Here is a 16,449-nt window from a genome sequence, read left to right as displayed (position 1 = left end):
AACTTTCCAGGCAAGAATACTGAAGTGGCTTGCCATTTCCTACTCCAAAGGATCTTCCTGACCCTAGGATTGAACCTGCATCTCCTGCATTGGCAGGCGATTCTTGACTGCTGAGCCACCAGGGAAGTCCAGATACTATAAACAGTATTTTCTTTATCAGTTCATCTATCAATATACAGTTAAGGTTTTTTCCATACCTTGTCTACTGTGAATAGTGCTGCAATGAATATGGCAATTCATGTATCTCTTTGAGATCCTGATTTCAATTCTTTTAAATATAGAGCTGGAAGCAAGATGGGCAGATCATATGAGAATCTTTATTTTAAATATTTTGACAAACTGGAACATTGTTTCCCATACTGTCTACAACATTGTACATTCTTTTTTTTTTTTTTTTTTCATTTATTTTTATTAGTTGGAGGGTAGAGAGGGAGGTGGGAGGGGGGATTGGGATGGGGAATACATGTAAATCCATGGCTGATTCATGTCAATGTATGACAAAAACATTGTACATCCTTACCAACAGTGCATAAGGGTTCTAATTGCTTCACATCCTTGCCAACACTTTTCATCTCTTGTTTATTTTTTTGTACCAGTGTTAGCCATTCGAAAAATTATTAGCATTGCCAGTATTCTAACATTAATGATGTGTGTGTGCTCAGTTGCAAAGTCCTATCTGATTATTTGTGATACCGTGGACCTCAGCCCATGGAACAAACAGAAAAGATTTTTCTTAATTGAAAAAAAACTTGAGTGAGACAATGTTTTAGAGACAAGGGTTAATTCTTTAATCTGCTGAGTTGGTCATTGATGAGTTTGTATATTGCCACCTGATCAATAAAAAAACCAAAAGGAAGAATTTAATTCACAATGAATTGTGAACAAAATCTTTCAGATAATTTGTCATTCTTACAATTTCTCATTCTTTATAGTGACTGAGAAAAGGCAAAGAAGAAAATGGTATCTTTGTAACTAGTAAGGCTAATATCTGGTTTTAGGGAAAGTTAGGAAACATCCCCAATATAGATCATATTCTTAGTTTCTCTACTTTTTAAGAAAACGATTTCTTTGCTCAGTATAATCTGATCTTGATTTCTTTTTTTAGTCTCCACTTGGCCATGACCATAACTACTTCTAGTCAATAAAATGAATTGGTAAGTCACATTGCTTTTAATTCATTGCCCTCATGGTTTTTTCTTCTATACAGGCATTAGGCAGATTGCTCCTTCACAAAAACCATTACTTTATTGCTTTATTCCTATTTATATTGATCATGAAATAATCAAATTATGGTATCAAATGGACCAAATTTAATTTGTAAAAATGGCCTCAGACATGTTCAAAATGAGAAACTATAATTAGTAAATCTGCAAATCAATGTTATATTTATGTAAAGTTGACTGAAGCAGGTTTGTCCATGCTAGACCATTGATTATGTAAGTCTTATGCCTAATCTGGACTTGTTCTTCAGGGCTAAATCATTTCAGTTGTTTCTGACTTTTTGTAGCCCTCCAGGCTCTTCTGTCCATGGGGTTCTCCAGGCAAGAATACTGGAGTGGTTGACATGCCCTCCTCAGACGTATTCTTACTAGAGTATTACTAGAGTGACACACATTGATAGAGTTCATTGAAGTTTAGGGGTCTCCTTCTAAAAATATTCAAAATCATTTTATAACATGAGCACTTAGAAAGACAATAAAAATTCTCTCTTCAGAGTTAAGCAACATTAAAGATTTTTTTTGTGATTTAAATAATTAATAAAAACATGTGAGATGTTGAGCATTGTGATATTAAACCTCAATTAATTTTCACTAGTTTATTAATCAAGTCTTTTCAAAAATTCGTATAATAATGTTCAGATTCTGGGTCTAATACTGGCCCTTGTTCATATCATTTTTAAAAAATCTTGTTTCAATCTAAACCTGGAGAAATCTTTACTTTGTCTTTTCCTTGATCCCTAATGCCTTAACTTTTAGAATCCATTCTGATCATTTGAGATACTTCAGTAAACCTCTCTATCCAAAAATGATTTATAAAATGGAAGCATTCCACATATGACTAATTCTTATGTCACCCCTCAATAAAAGATAAGAAACTATTCTGAAGCTATAACTAATGAAAAGGTGTTTTCGGTAAGTGAAATTAATCTGGTCCAGTTTTCTGAGGAGCTAATGATGCATAACGGAGAAGGCAATGGCACCCCACTCCAGTACTCTTGCCTGGAAAATCCCATGGACGGAGGAGCCTGGTGGGCTGCGGTCCATGGGGTTGCTAAGAGTCGGGCACGACTGAGCAACTTCACTTTCACTTTTCTCTTTCCCACATTGAAGAAGGGAATGGCAACCCACTCCAGTGTTCTTGTCTGGAGAATCCCAGGGATGGCAGAGCCTGGTGGGCTGCCGTCTGTGGGGTCACACAGAGTTGGACACGACTGAAGTGACTTAGCAGCAGCAGCAGTAATGATGCATAAAAAGACCTGACAGCTGGGCAGAATTAATCCAAACCTTAGTTCTGAGACCAAAGGCTAGGTAGGATTCCATTTTGCATATTCAAGTATCACACTAGATAGAACTGAAGTGGTCTTAGCAAAATTTGTTGTAGTTTTTCCTTTTTTTCATGGGTGAGGGATACTTTGTTTCTGTCAGTGCACCTGGAAAGTTGAGATACAAAACTATTGTGCCATAGAATATAGGAAAAACATATGAACCTAGAAAAGTAGAAATATATGTATTACAATATAAGATGCTTGACCATCTACAGATTTCAGATGATTCTTGCTGTTGTTTAGTCAATAAGTCATTTCCAACTCTTTGTGACCTCATGGACTAGCCCACCAGGTTCCTCTGTCCGTGGGCTTTCCCAGGCAAGAATACCAGAATGGATTACCATTTCCTTCTCCAGGGAATCTTCTTGACCCAGGGATCCAACCCATGTCTCCTGCTTGGCAGGTGGATTCTTCACTATTGAGCCACCAGGGGAGCCCAGATGATTCTTTGAAAATGTATAATTTTGAAGAAACCTTTCTATGGGTAGATTGTTGAGATAAGTTAGCAGATTTTCACTCAGAGTAATTAGATGAATAGCCATGATGGATCAAATTATTTAATATTATATATGCCTAAAATAATATTTTGTTTCTTTGACCAAGTTGATGTTGATCTCTTCTTCCTCACAATATTTGAATAACAAATGTTCAGGCCTTTTAAGCTCTTTCTGAACTTATGACATCAGAGGAGGATCATATTTAAATTCATTAATTTATAATCAGCCAACTGTTTGACAAGCATTGTGTTAAGTATCTGAAATATAGATGGGGGAAAAATCACAGCCCAAATAGTCAAGAAATTTCCTACAGGATGTGAAAATTTTATATTAATTGCCTATGATTGCTAAGACCCTGATGCTGGGTAAGATTGAAGACAGAAGGAGAAGGGGACAACAGAGGATGAGATGCTTGGATGGCATCATTGACTCAATGGACATGAGTTTGAGCAAGCTCCAGGAGATGGTTAAGGACAGGGAAGCCTGGCATGCTGCAGCCCCTGGGGTCACATAGAGTCAGACATGACTGAACAACTGAACCACAACAAATGACTGCTTGACAACTGAGTCCAAAAATGCAATGACTTAAAATAACAGTATTCATGTATTATATCTCAAGGGTTTTGTGTGTCAGGAAGTCAATGGTAGCTACACTAGGAGGATCTGACTCAGGGTGTCCTGTAAACTCATGGTCAGAGCGACTGAGAGGACCCCCTATAGTGACTGAGAGAATGCACTCACATGGAAGTGAGTGATGGCTGGTGACTGGGAGTTTTACTTCCTTTCCATCTAGACCTTGCTACTGGGCTGCTTGACATGGCATGACAGTCACTTTTTCCCATAGTGAGTAATTGAAGAAAACAATGCTGATGCTGCATTGGCTTTTATGAACTATCCTAGGAAGTCAAACACATCAATTGCTTTGTATTTATTTTATTATGCAAGAATAACCAGCTATACAAGAGACAAGAACCATCATGGCCATCTTGGAGGCTGCCTACAATAGGAATTAAAACAAATCATTACAAAAAAACTGTATTGAGTAGACAGTAATATATATATATATATAGACAGTAATATATATATTTATATATATTAGACAGTAATATTATATATATACATGGTAAATACATAGTCCAGAAATGAATAATAAATCATTAGAAAAATGAGCTAAGCTATGCTATGTATTTTGATTATGTTTAAATAAGTTTGTTCTTCAGATTTTTTGTTCTGAATAATGAAAATTTCACTGACAAATTTTTATTTAAGAATATGATTCTGAACAATCTTTAAAAGGAAAAAAAAGAAATTGTAAGTTAACAGGAGATAAAATAGTGATTGAAATGAACCATAATTAATTCTAATAAAAGTTGACTAAATCAATGATAAAGATAACATAATTAACCAATTGTTTGAAGAATGAGGATTTATGTGAGTGTCAAATAAAAGTCTAAATGACCTCCACTTGCATATGCTCATCAATACTGGCATATTGGTGGATTTTATCTTTGAGATGACTTCTACTATCCCAGACCTGATACTTTTCTGATGATCATTGGCCGTTTTAAGGAATTTGGATTTTTTTTTAACAAAAAGAATTTTTTAATAATTAACTAGTATATTTACTTTTAAGAACAAATAGACAATATGGACTTTTTTTTTCAATGATTAGCAAAAATAATAATTCATAGTTAAAACAATCATACAGTGTTGGAGCTTGATGGTACTCTTAATTAAACTCTGTAGCCAAATTGGTAAACTGTTCTGCCCAGGGTTATATTCCCAGTTTGCACAATTAGAATGAAACCAGTTTTCCCTATTCTCTTACTACTCTTTCAACACTCACTTCTAATGAAGATGGCAGACATCATTTAAATACACATCATTAGGTAAAGAACATAAATGTCAATAAAACATTTTCTATTAAGTAGCAGGCTGATGGCACCATAAAAATGAAAATTTTTCAAGTTGTAAAATATAGTCAAAGTGATACTGGAGTACATTAATATCATTTGGCATTCTCTCAGTATTCCTTAGTGAACTGAGAAAGAGCTTAATTAAAAGTGATTTTGATCACTTCACTTTTATACTGAGAAACACACATGATGTCCCCTCCCCCCCAAAAAATTCTTCACATACAATTAAGTTAGATAGATGTACAGTAGCTTCATTTCATTCTGTTGGAATTTAAAAAAAAATTTTTTTTTCTGATATTTATTTGGATTTATGAGAAAGAAAGGGCTTGGTTTTCTCTGTGTCCATGAGTGGCATAAGCCCACTTTAGGACATATATCTTAGTTAATGTTTGTAAAAGGTACATTTTCCATATTATTTCAAGAGTTTGCCAAAAGAGCTGATACAGAAACAAGATGTCATTTTCTTTTTTTGTTTTTCCCTCCTATGATTCCTCATTCAAAGCATTAATATATGATTTTCCAAATTTGTTCAAACTGCATTTTCAAAAGAGGGCCTCTACAATTCTGATTTTTGTTTTTGTCTTTTTAGCTACGTATCCATGCATAATTTCAACTAAATGTTATAAATAAACAGCAAAAGGAGTTTTAAAAGGAGACCTGCTGCTACTGACAATGCTAACTTCAAGGAAATTTTGTTTAGAATGGCAAAAATAAACAGATGTTTCCTTCTTAAATCGAGTAATTTTACTATACTTATTCTTGACAGAAGGATTAATTCCTCTAGTAAAAAAATATAGATTAGTGCTTATCATTAGTTTAGAAGATATCTTTAGAAGATATATTTTTCAATAAGCTCTGTCAAAATATTCACATTTCAAGGTTATATGACCCGAAAGAGTAACCTAAAATTCGGTGCATAAAAGTGAAATATCAAACTAAATCAAATTTGTGAAAAATATAAAAGCAATTAATCATGCACTAGGAGATCTAAGCTTTTAGAAATATCCTTTAATTATTTTTGATTTTTGATGTTGGACCAAAAAAGCAATTAAATTTTGAAGAAAAAATAACGAGGAAACTAGAGACAACTGCCCAACAAGAGAGGCACAGAAGCTATATGCTGGGCTGGCCAAAAAGCTTGTCTGGTTTTTTACATAAGATGTTATGGAAAAATGAAGTGAACTTTTTGGCCGACCCAATAGTAAAGCCAGACATAAGTAATTAGCAAACTAAGTTTAGTCCATAGGTGAAAGTGAAAGTCACTCAGTCGCGTCCAACTCTTTGGGACCCCATGGACTGTAGGCTGCCAGGCTCCTCTGTCCATGGAATTCTCCAGGTAAGAATACCTGGAGAGTTGCCTTCCCCAGGGAATCTTCCCCACCCAGGGATCGAACCAGGTCTCCTGCATTGCAGGTGGATTCTTTACCATCTGAGCCACCAGGGAAACCCAAGAAAACTGGAGTGGGTAGCCTTATCCCCTCTCCAGGGGATCTTCCTGACCCAGGGATGGAACCGGGGTCTCCTGCATTGCAGGCAGATTCTTTACCAGCTGAGCTACCAGGGAAGCCCTAGTCCTCAGGTAAGCAACTGTTATTTTAAAAAGTGGAGGTAAGTGGAAGAGAATTAGTGTCTCAAACGGAGTAAAGATCTAAAATTGTGCATAAGAAATTAGCATATTTAAATCCTTAGGAAAAGGAAAATATATATTAATGGTCATAATGACTAGAACCTTTAACTGACAAAAACTTGTATTGACACCTTACCAGACAATTTCCATTTGTGAGTCATTCTTGAATGCAATAGAAAGGAAGATGATAAAATTTTAGCAAGTCAAAAGTAACTTCAAATATCTCAGCTAAATACTTCATTTCTTACTTGAAGGAATTATAACCTGAAATGAGAGTACAGACACATTAATTAAAAGTACCACTAAACACAAAGCAATGTCATCCATGAGGGAAACTAATGTATATGTTTTTAATTATTTAAACATTTCTGGTATCAGTATCAAATAAACAAAGGAGCAACAGCAACAATTTCTAGATGAAAGAAAAAGAAATCAAATAAATATTTTATGATTTAACATATTAACTCCCTTTAAAATATATATATATATATATATATTCTTTATTGCAGATCTTTCTATATCTTCTTATGCATCTTTTTTTTCCCTTATGCATCTTTTTATGTCTGAAAGGAGCAAAGCTTGACCTCTACATTACAATATCTAAAAGAGTTGGCAAGAAAATTTCATCAACTGAAGTCTGGGAAATTTCTTACCACCAAACATTTCAACTCTATATTCAGACATTCTATCCACTATCCTGGGGACCATTATTAAACCATCCTATGAGTTGTTTCATTTATGTAATGGGAATGAAATAATAATACCCCAAGTCAGAGGGTTTGAATCATGCAATTTAAAAAATATATATATATTATTTTTGGCTGTGCTGTGTTCGTCACTGTGCAGGTTTTTCTCTTTGTGACTTCTCTCTAGTGGTAGTGCACAGGCTTCCCATTGCAGTGGCTTCTCTTGTGGAGCATGGGCTCTTAGAGTGCATGGGCTTCAATAGTTGCAACCCGTGGCTCAGCAGTTGTAGTTCTCAGACCCTGCAGCACAGGTTCAGTAGTTGTGGCACACAGGCTTAGTTGATCCATGACTTGTGGGATCTTCCCGGATCAGGGATCGAACCCATGTCTCCTGTATTGGCAGGTGGATTCTTTACCACTGAGCCACCAGGGAAGCCCCCTGAATCATGCAATTTTTTTTTCTTTTTTTTTAAATTTATTTTTATTAGTTGGGGGCTAATTATTTTACAATATTGTAGTGGTTTTTGTCATACATTGACATGAATCAGCCATGGAGTTACATGTATTCCCTATCCCGATCCCCCCCTCCCACCTCCCTCTCCACCCGATCCCTCTGGGTCTTCCCAGTGCACCAGGTCCGAGCACTTGTCTCATGCATCCAACCTGGGCTGGTGATCTGTTTCACTATAGATAATATACATGTTTCAATGCCTGTCTCTCGAAGTATCCCACCCTCGCCTTCTCCCACGGAGTCCAAAAGTCTGTTCTATACATCTGTGTCTCTTTTTCTGTTTTGCATATAGGGTTATCATTTTTTTTATATCTTTCCCAGCTTAAGATTTCTAGCTCTGTTTTTTAAAAATATAATCCAAAGTTATAGCAAAAACCTATCTAGAAACTTTCTCCAGGTGTAAATTTGGCAATCAACTTTGATGGACTGTGCTCAAAAGAAAATCTGGGAATGCTATTTGCATGTGGTAAGAAAGATTCTCAGGTGGATCAGTGGTAAAGAATCCACCTGCCAGTGCAAGAGACGCAGGAGACGAGTTCAAACTCTGCATTGGGAAGATCCCCTGGAGAAGGAAATGGCAACCTGCTACCACAGTCTTGCTTGCAGAATCCCCTGGATAGAGGAGCCTGTTGGGCTACAGTTCATGGGGTCACAAAGGGTCAGACACAACTTAATAACTGAGTTGCTACACACAGTTGTAAGAATAGAAACAGTATATAAAATGTATCTAATGCAAGCAGAGCAAATTTTTCATTTTCATTTCAGAAAAAATAAAATAAACTAAAATAAAAGTCCTATTGCAAATGAATATTTCTCTATACTCAGTAAGCAAGAAAGGTTGATATTTTAAATTTTGGACTAATTTTAAAATTGAGCAAGTCTGTAAAATATCTAAAACAATGATAAGTATATAGTAGTTGGTCAACATTGCTTATAAACTTAATATTTTATATTTGGTAGATCATGTGATCTACCAAATCACATTGTCAAGGAATTCTTATAACACTCTCACTGCATTTTTATCAAATGTTGAGTTCCCAAATGTGATAAGAAACTCATTACCTCTTGACAGAGGCAGTGACATTGTTAGACAGTTCTAATTGTCAGTAAAAAATTAAATTGAGTTCAAATATATCTTTTAATAACTTGCACTCACAATTTCTATCAACTGTTTGTGCAGAAATGGATAATAGATTTTTGCTTTGTTCTCTACAACTAGTCCTTTAAGTATTTGAAGCCAACACCTTTGTCACCCACCAGTTATTCCTTAATTTAAAAAAATTAAATATTTTAAATTTGCTTTATTTGGTTTACTAGTGAGGGATCAGTTTTAAATTTCCTTTCTACTTTTTAAAGAACAGGTATGTGTTGCTAAAGTGATTTGTTAATGTTGTTATGGTAACAAAATGAAAAAAAAAAAAGGTAAAGTGTGAAAAATGCTGGTGTACTCATTAGAATGTGATTAAATGTTTAAACTTCCAGTGCATTAACACTGACATTTTATCTTTTAAATGGTGTCAGGTAGTGAAGGTCAGCACAAGCAAGCATTCTGTTTTTGGCCCTTAGTTGGAAGCACACTGTACTTGGACTTCACAGCAGGAAACTGTCAGACGCTGTCTCCTCTGTGAGGCTTCTTCTAAGTACTAGCTTGCAGCTGGCTCCAGCATATGGTAGTATATGGAGATATTTTCTGAGGTCCACTGCCTCAATCACTATTTAACGATTAATTACTAAGTCTGATGTCAGGGTGAGACAGTCAATTCTTCAGGTAAAAATCTTAACTATAGAAAATGACAGCAGGCAGGGTTTTGAAAGCTGAGTAACTTTGTATTTCTTCAAAGGAATTACTTGATTTTTCTATCTGCTTGTAAAGAGTAAAGAGTGAAAAAAGACAAAATAGTCAAGTAGCAAACACCAACAATGACAGAGGTGGTATTCAGCCGAATAGCCTATGATTGTCACTCACAATGAGAATAGTGCAGACAGATACACAATAACTAACTCTCTACTGGAAACCAAGCGAACAACTTTCAATTGACATTCCAGGACATAATGGATCTGAGCTGTGAAAAGCATCTAAAAATGATCCTAGTTAGCAAATAAGAGTAAAATGTATTTTCTACCATGTGGTTTTGAACGCCCTATACACTGAAGAAAGAAGTGGTAATATTCTTTAGAATGTCTTCTACTTAACTATAAAAGAAAAAATCTGATAAAAAGTCCAACTTGATGTTTAATTACTGTAGTTTAATTGTTTATTTTTAATTCTCAGTAAGTGCATGTAACTTTGGATCATTTATACTGAAATAAATTTTAGTTTAAAAAGTGAAGCAGCAATTTGACAGCTAGTCCTGATCTGAATTATGCAAGATGAAAATAAATTTTGGATTCTGAAAAATTTATTTCATAATTTAAAATAATCCAGGGATTGCTAAAAATTTTTCAGTGAATGAAGCTAATATATTTTTATTCATAACTTTTAATTGCTGTTGGTTTTCTACCAAAGCATTTGACTATTTCCTCATCTGATGTCTATGTTTCTTAATTATAACTACTTGGAAAATAACTCAAAATATTTGTAAAGACTCAAAAATATTTCTAAAAATTCTATCATATTGCTATTATTCAATGGTATGATCAGTATCCTTTGACTGCAGTTTGGCATTATTAGATATTTGAAAATATTTTCAGAACATAAAAATAATTTACTTAGATCAATCAGAATTATGAAACTCATGTGTTGAATGGGATTTATAAGTACATTATTTGGAATTCATAATCCAGTTTTTCATTGAATAACAAATATCAGTTAGGTTTCTAGGCTAACAAATAACCATTAGTTTTCTAGGTTGCCTAATTTTTTAATATAAAATTGAGCAAGTGTATATTTACAATAAAAACATAGCAATAAATGTTACTGCAACATTTATTGTAACAATATTGTAACAATAAATGCATTGTTACTATGAAACAATGTACTCATTATAACTATGACATTAGTGACCTTTACTTATTTATTTATTCTTAATGTGTATATTTCCATTTTGGATTCAGGGACTGCATGAATTTCAGTCAACATTCTTAGCAATGAATAAGGATTTACTTTTCATGTTCAATTATATCCTTCACATTATTTCACAGATGCCTAAGACAAGCAAGTAGAGTCCTAATGCCCTTATTTTTAAATATTTAGGTGTCATGTATAAGTCTTGTGGTTGCCTCTAAAAGACTTTTCTGTTAGGACAAAAGAAGACAAAAATCTCAAAAATTTTTTTAAAAATAAGGAAGAAATATAATTTCAAAATGACTTGTTTTCCCCTGTTACATATAAATATAGAAAATTAAGGCATGCCACCTTCAGCAATGGTCCACACTATATAGTGTGTTTCTTTCTAAATAAATCCATTTCTTACCTAAAATAAAGAAAATTAAAATTATATATTAACCCCAGAATATGTGGAAATATTTCCCATTTTTATAAATTTGAGAAGTAGTTTTAAACTCATTAAAACTATAAAAGAAAATTTACTTTTATTTGAGTATTTTTAACTTCATTGTAGCTTTCTCTTCCTTATTTTGAGGACCAATTAGTGACTTCCAAGAGAAATGACAGAGAACTTCCAAACTCCAAATATTCCATTGACAAAATACAGATGGTAAGAATTGACTGATTCGACCTATTGTTTTTCTTAGAAAATTTCAGAGTTCCCCATAATGCAGTCATAGTTTAGTTTGAAAATGCTATTACTTGGAATAGCCACAAAACACATTTTGGGCTTGTGTTAGGTGCACAAGGAAAAAAAACAGCAACAACAAAAGATGAGAAAATCCGTGAAAGAAATGATTTCGGGATTTCTATTCTACAGGATACTCAAGAGAGTCATGGTATAAAGTTGGGAATTATTGATATACATTAATCTCGATTCTTTTTGAAATAGCCATGCAATCACAGGTAGGCAAGTATCGTACCTAACCACAAATATAAAACAGGTACCAAGCTGATTCAGCCTACTCTAAACCCCGAAATAGGAGCATTCTAATTTCATTTGGTTGATCTGGCATATTTATATCCCCAATTTAATGAAGCTTGAAGAGTCAAACTAGTAGTGTTATGATGAGTTAACACCACAGCTTTGATTGCTCACCATCCAAATAGCAAAATTTCCTAATATCATTTTTATGGGACTTAAAAGACATTAAACTAAATATGATTGCTGCTCCATAAAATGGTAGAATAGTTTTCCATATACTGTATATATGCAAATACAATATCCCATCTCAACCTCCAGTGCCCATAGTAAGTTACCCTTACAGCTTGGATTGAATAACTATTATTGGTTTACATGCTTCTAAATCTTGCATTTTGTGTAACTAAGATAGAGCTAAGCTTTCAAAAGAGAGAACAATGCCTTATACACAGGACTATCTCGTTTAAAAGCTTTGCCTCATTATGCAAACTATCCTTACCCATTGAAATAAATTCATAATGCACAGTGAAGACAATGCATATGACCTGAAAATTACAAGGGAATCTTTTTAATGTCAAATGTTTCAGATACCTCTCATTCCTTCAAATAAATGTTGAGCTGGGGATAAGAGATTCAGAAGAAAAGGGAATTAGAGTCTAAAATTACAAACTTCAGTGAGTATATACTGTAGGGACATTATATTTCTACCTTTTAAGAGAGTTAGTAAATGTATAAATCATTGTTTCATCAGTTGCTCAGGAGTCCCCAGGTTATAAAGCTCTCTAATAGTTGTCGATATCAGGATATACGCCACAGAATGGTAGGGACTTCTTGGGAGGTTCATTTGTTTGCTTCAAATTAGCTGGTTAAACAGAATTGCATAAGGTAAGCCCCATGAAGTGATCAACTATAGGATATACCTTCAGTAGCAGGAAAGGTTTTCCCCTTCCCCCACCCCTTGTGATATGCTCAGTAAACTCTCCTTTATGGTTTTCTCCACTCTTTTCCACTGATATGATGACAACCATGACAATCATATTTTATAGAAGTATGCACTTTAATGCACTGATGTGTAAAATAGGTTTACTGTACTCAAAACTGCCTTTTACTGGAGAGACTATGTCATAATTACTTGACTATAATAATAGAGAAAACTCAAAATAGCCTTACTTTACATAAGCATCACAATTTGGGACACAGGTCTGGAGTTGGCACCTTCACCAAATCCCTTTCTTTTTGTCTCTCAAGTATAGTTTCTCTATACTTGGATGAATACAGCTTCCATTATTTCTGACAGGACCTGGAATGCTGTTTTTGTTTCCAGGCTTTTTCACTATTTCTTGACTCATTTTGAAGTAAGGACCATATTTAATTTACATGAAAGTAAAATTAAAGACCATAACTCTCATTTGAATCTTTAAAATAAGCATTTTGCCATACTTAAGCTTAATGACATTAATCATATTGCATGATGTCAGGATTTACATATATGACTAATTATCTATATCTGATATAGAAAACAAGTGTTAAGAAGTCCTTTATCCAAATTAAAGTAATTATTTTTTTCCAAGCATTCAAAAATATGCAGATAGAGCCAATGGAAAAAGGATATCAAAATTGAAAAGCCCCAAAGTAGGAAAATTAAGTTCCGAAGTGAATAAAAAAGAAATGCAAACAGCTCAGTTTTCACAGGAGATTTTAGAACTCTTGAAAACCTCAGCCATATTAAGGACTAAAAAGGGGTCAGAGTACAGAGAAGATAGAATATTATTGCAAGGATGTTATCTTAAAAAAATTTTTTTGGCCATACCACTTGGCATGTGAAATCCTAGTTCTCCAAATAAAGATCAAAACCTATGCCCTTGCATTTGAAACACAGTCCTAAGCACTAGAGCACAAGGGAGGGTTTGTTTTTTTCTTAACTAAATGATTTATTTCACTGCATCTTGTATATTTAGTGAAGTGAAATCGCTCAGTCGTGTCCAACTGTTTGCTACCCGTGGACTGTAGGCCACTAGGCTCCTCTGTCCATGGGATTTCCCAGGCAAGAATACTGGAGTGGGTTGCCATTTCCTTCTCCAGATCTTCCCATTCCAGGGATGAAACCCGGATCTCCTGTATTGCAGGCAGACTCTTTAACCTCTGAGCCTCCAGGGAAGCCCATGTATTACATATTTACTTTGGTGAATATCTAGAAGTATGGAAATAAAATGTGGCGGTAAAGAGCCTTCATAATCCACAAACACAATGTCCATCATAATCATAAGACAGAAAAAGTGTTAGTCTCTCTGCTGTGTCCAACTCTTTGCAATCCCATGAACTGCAGCCCTCCAGGCTCCTCTGTTCATGGGATTCTCCAGGCAAGAATTCTGGAGTGGGTAACCATTCTCTTGTCCAGGGAATCTTCCCGACCCAGGGATCGAAACTGGATCTCTTGCATTGGGAAATCCTCAGTATGAAATGTAATACTAACAAGAAAACAGAGAATATGGGCAACTCCTCAATCTGTTTCATTTTCCTATCTGGTTGAGTGTTCAAATTTACAGCTAAGAAAACTGATCAGGTTTACATTCTTGAAAATAAATAGTAAAAAAAAAATTTTTTTTCCACAAAGAGTAGAAAAATATTTGAAGTGACAGTTTATATTGGGGTTGTAGCATAAGCTCTTTATCTTCCAAAATCGATTCTTTCTGAAATTCTTCCTTTCATTTATAATCCATTGTTGTTTAGATATATATAAACCCTGAGAGAGGGTGTCCTCTGGGTTTGAACGGAATATAAATAAGAATAAACAAGATAGCTTCCTATACCTGCAATATAAGAGATTTCTCCTTGGGGAATGCCTATCTTGAGTTCCTTTTTTTTTTTTTTTAATTGTTCCTCTTTTATTTTTTTTTAATTAGAGAATAATTCCTTTATAATATTGTGATGGTTTCTGTCATAACTGCATCCCTGATAGCTCAGATGGTAAAGAATCTGCCAGCAATGCAGGAGACCCACGTTTGATCCCTGGGTCGGGAAGATGCCCTGGAGAAGGCAATAGCAACCCACTCCAGAATTCTTGCCTGGAGAATTCCATGGACAGACGAGCCTGGTGGGCTACAGTCCATGGGGTCACAAAGAGTCGGACATGATTGAGGGACTAAGCATACACACGTATATATAAAATTTGACAAATTTTATTATTCTCAGAAGAAGTGTTGACATGGGACCCACTATTGCTAGAAGTAGAGTCTATGGGCCTTTATTAAAAAGAAAGAGACTATATATGCATTTTGAATATCTGGTCAATCTAGTGAGAAAGTTTGACTCATCTGAACCCTAGATCAGAGGTGAGGAACTGGGCCAATTAATTACATTTATTGGACATTCTATCAATTTTAACAGACATAAAATTTTATACTTGGAAATTTCTATTATATGTTGCTACCAAGTTTTGATGAGGAAAATACCCTCTCTCATGTAAAGACAACTCTGAGATAAGTGTTGCAGAGTCTCGTTCATTGATGTTAGGGAATATTTCTGTGCCAGTCCTACATAATCACTCATGTGGCCACAACTTCTTGCTTGTAATAGGAACAGCATAAGCTGTGGGTTTTATGTCTGACCCACATGATGTTGTGGACATAAACTAGTGTGATTTTTTTTTTTTTTTTTGCATATCTTGCTCCTTACAAAGTTCATCCCTGGTTTAACCTGGGATAATCTTATTTTCAGAATAATGTCTAGTTTATAAATAAAGAATAAAATATTAATGAAAAATAGCATTCAAATTTTAGGCATCAATTATAATTATAATTAAACTATTTGCATAATTATTAGTTTTCTATCTGGGATAGTTTCACACTATGATTCTTTAATCTCATCATTTGACCCAGATTAACCTAAACTTTTGGGTTTTATAATGATTGAATAAATAATTTGTAATTTAAAAATATTGGAAAGAATTTTCTTCATATGTAGTTTAAAGCTAAAATTCCTGAATGGTTAAGTTCTTATAGGAAAGTAGGAATTAGATGAATGAGTTTCTTACATGTGAATGAGGTAAAATAAAAACTGAGGAAAATTTTGGTCTTTCATTGTCCATAATCTCCCTTATTCAGTGTGAAAAGATAAAGAAAAATAATAAACACAATATTTGCACATTTTATGGGTATATCCACACACTCTTCACAATCTGAACAATGCTTATTATTAGTATTAGTTTGCTCTGCTTATACTAAGTGTTGGCATCATTATAACATTTTTGAAACCCTATTAAGACCATATTCTTGCCTCCCCTATTTTCTAGATGGAAAGTTAGCACAGAGAGATGGTAGGGGGAATTTCCCAGTTTGAACATCTGATAAGGAATAATAATTTCCTTAGACCAAATTACAGCAGGTTTACACTTGTGATCCATGCTCTAAAACCTACACTACAGAACCAATAACTTATTAAAGAAAAAAGATACAGTATTTTAAAAACTGAGTTAATAATTTGCTTATATTAAACAGTAATGCTAATAAAAATCCAGTTTATGTTATAATGTAAAATGCAAACAGGCTCTCTATGCTAAAGTTTCAAATAAGCAATATATAATTAATGTGTGTAAATAAATAAAGGCTAATTAAAAAAATAAAATTTACTGCCTATACTAGTCTATATTTTTTCAGTTTGTTTTAAAACACTGTTTTGAATTGTATTCATTAAATGTTTT

Source organism: Odocoileus virginianus, chromosome 23 (genome assembly GCF_023699985.2).
Source record: "Odocoileus virginianus isolate 20LAN1187 ecotype Illinois chromosome 23, Ovbor_1.2, whole genome shotgun sequence".
NCBI lineage: Eukaryota > Metazoa > Chordata > Mammalia > Artiodactyla > Cervidae > Odocoileus > Odocoileus virginianus.
This window is presented reverse-complemented; position numbering follows the sequence as displayed.